This window comes from Propithecus coquereli, unplaced genomic scaffold (genome assembly GCF_000956105.1).
Source record: "Propithecus coquereli isolate 6110/MARCELLA unplaced genomic scaffold, Pcoq_1.0 Scaffold55, whole genome shotgun sequence".
Taxonomy (NCBI): domain Eukaryota; kingdom Metazoa; phylum Chordata; class Mammalia; order Primates; family Indriidae; genus Propithecus; species Propithecus coquereli.
In genome coordinates this window covers 3,023,173-3,026,824 of record NW_012151396.1, presented here as the reverse complement: position 1 = coordinate 3,026,824, position 3,652 = coordinate 3,023,173, and positions in this window count along the sequence as shown.

The following is a 3,652-nucleotide window of genomic DNA, read 5'->3' as shown; positions in this document are numbered from 1 at the left end:
AGGAATAAAGAGGACACTCCTGCGCAGGTGCTCGTCAACAGCAAAGACTAGTGACAGTAGAATGAGCATGACATTTGGGAGAGATGTGAACAGATGGGCATTATAGATGCCACACAAGTGGAAGTGAGAATATAAAGATGATTTACACGGGTCTTGAAATCTAAGCAGAACTTAAGCCTATTTCATGGGAGTCTCTGGGGAGAGGTTCTTGGGGAAAGGACTACCATGACAGAAATACCTTTTGAATGATCACCATGGCAGCAGGATGGGTGGAAAAAAAGGACACATACACTTAGAGAAAGGATTGGAATTTAAGAAGTCACTGGAGTCACTCGGTAAGAGATGATACAGACTGGATTAGGTTGGTTATAATGAGGGGAAAAAAAGGAAAGACAGCATTGGACCATCCTGTTACTTGAGAAATCCTGTGGGTTTAATACATTTTTAAGAATCTATGATTCTTAAATCTACCGATCATAAGGTTGAAACGTCATGAGCATAGAGGAATAGTAACGGCATTAACGACAATGGGCAAACTGAGAGCAGGAATACACACTGCAGGGAATGGGTGAAATACTTAGTTCACTTGCAGAGAAACTGATCTGCAGAAAACTAGGATATTTTATTTCACTACATCAATATACACAGAATTATCCAGTTAGACAAGCTTTACATTTCAACCAGCTGCCGGTGTCTCTGACTCTGCCTAAAACCAACCAATACATCTCTCGAGATACGGATGGGATGGCCTGTCTCAATTCAGCCTACTCGGTGGTCGATGGTAGCACATTCTCAGCTAAAGCCCACATCCTAAATGGGAGTTTTTAGATCAACTAAAAACACCAAATCAAACGTACTAATGAGACGAATACACACAGTCCAGATTGTACACTGTAAGACAACGATTAGGTCTTCTATTTTTTATTCAGGTACGGCAACAATCAAAGTGCTTTATTCACATCACATATCCAAGGCCACCATTAATACTGTCTCACAACAAGGTCCATCTCTTAGTAAGTTTTCTATCCACAATAATTCTTGTAGGAAAAAAAATACCCCTTAAAAGTTTTGAACAAACATCCAAATGCCCCACATTTTTATGTTGTTCTTATTTTGACTCAGGAATTCTTCAGTGACATTTAAAGAAAGTTTTTCTGTTTTCTCCATCTGGTAAAGTAATTGTAATAAACATCATTTCCTTTTTACCTAAACTGATTTAAAGTTTCTCAGAACACAAGGATATTAACAGGAAATCATTAAAAAAACAAGTCATTCAGCCATGTTTCACAGCATGCTGAAATAATGTTTCTAAAAATTAGTTATTCAAAACTGTGTGATCTGGCATACCTCAGTCACACTTCAAGAAGATTCTGAAATTGTGTCTATATAATAACCTTTAAATAGTCAGAACAGTGATCTTATTTGAAAACGATGGATGCTCTTTGTGTTTGAGGACATATTCCAACATGATCTCTGCCAGTCCTTCGGTAACACTCAGGTGACTTTAGATAAATGTCAATCAACGCTCTTTCCTTTTCCATCAAATATTGTCATGTAGGCCTAAGCAAGGAAAGGGAGGTCAAGATTTTCCGTGACCTTCTCAGCAGCTGGGCTAGCTTTCATTAGATAGCTCATTAGTGCAAACGGGCTGATTGACAAGGTTACCCCAAACTGGGAAGCAGGAGCCAAACAGATCATTTGCATATTATATTAATGACATTCAGAGTACCATGTGGTGTTCCTAAGGGGATAGAAGAAGAACAAACTGTAATTTTCACAATCATTAATTGTTTAAAGGAAACTGCAGATTTTTATAACACTTAGGATGGTTAAGGAATTTCAATTTAATGTAGAATAGGAGGAAAGCTATATTATTCTGGAACAGGAGGCCTGCTATTCAATTATTTTACTTGAGATTAACTCTTCACGGTGCCAAGCACATTCTACTCTAGGAATAACGCCGTCTACTAAGGCACATTGTGGAGCCTCTTGCCATTACAGGGTATGGGGGATGCAAGCAGAGATGCAGCTATATGCCAGTAAATAATGACAGTTATGTGTGCATTTTATCCCTCGGTGAGTCAATGTGAGTGCAAGCAAGAGTGTTAGAATAGAATCTGCCTGATTCCTTGCCTCCAAATTCCTGCAGCTCCCACAGCTAAGTCTACTTAACATTGGCCTTCAGCCTTGTTCTTACTGTAGATTCTGGGACTAACTTGCCCCTAGCAGGAGAAATACAGAGGTTATTTAAGTAGACATCTTCTTAGCCCTGCTCTCATTTTCCCCACTAAGTCCAGGAACCAGGTTGCATTAGTTTCCTAGGACTGTCATAACAAAATACTATAAACGGGGTGGCTTAAAAAAAAAACAGGAATTTATTGTCTCCCAGTTCTGAAGGCTGGTATCTGAAGTTGTAGGTGTGGACAAGACCATGCTCGCTCCAAAGAATCTAGGGAAGAATCCCTCTGTTTGCCTTTTGCTAGCTTCTGGTGGCTGCTGACATCATTGGCATTCCTTGGCTCGTAGCTGCATCACTCCAGTCTCTGCCTGTCTCCACCTAAGTAACTTCCCTGTGTCTTCACGTAGCCTTCCTATAAGGATACCAGTCATTGGCTTTAGGACCCACCTAACCCAGTATGACAGCATCTCAACCAACCATATCTACAAAGACTCTATTTCCAAATTAGATCTCATTCTGAGATGGTCTCTGCTCCTCGGGTGAGTGGATCTAGCACTTCTTATGCTTCAAATCCCTCTGTCTTCTCCCACCACCCCATCTTCCTGATTCCAGACAGAAAATTTTCATCTTTTAAGGGCTCATGTAATGACCTTGGGTCCCACCTATCTTTTTCCCATACAATTTTCTAGTTATTTCAGCACTATTTCTTGAAAACATTCTTATCACCACTGGAATTCTTTTGTAATTTTGCAAAAATTAATTGCTCACATTAGTATCTATTTTTGGATTCTATCCCATTCTATTGATCTATTTGTCCATCCTCACTAATATTACATTGTCTTGATTATTGCAATTTTATAATAAGTCTTGAAATTAAGCAGTATAATTCTTTAAACTTTGTTCTGAAAAGATTATTTTTGGCTCTTTGGCATTTCCATTTGTATTTTAGAATCAGTTTGTCGATTTCTAACCAAAAAACAAAAGCCTGCTGGGATTTTTACTGGGATTGCATTGTATCCACAGACCAATGTGGACAGAATTTACACCCTAACAACATAGTAATAAACACTTTGTATATCTATACTTGTTTAGATTTAATTTTTCCTTGCAATATGTTATTGCAAAAGTCATGCACGTATTTTACTAAATTTGTTCCTTAGTATATTTTCTTTTTTTATTGTAATGGAAATAGTGTTTTTAAAATTTGTTTCCTTCTCCATATATAGAAACAAATTGAATTTTTATATTGAGCTTCTAGTTTGAACCTTGTTAAATTCACTTGTTTGCTCTAGTAAGATATTTTTTAATTTCTTTGGATTTTTTTATGGACATGTCATCTACAAATTTTTTTTTGTTTTTGAGGCACAGTCTCACTCTGTCAACCCCACCCAGCTGGAGTGCAGTGGTGTCATCTTACCTCGCCACAACCTCAAACTCATGGACTCAAGTAATCGTCCTGCCTCGGCCTCCTGA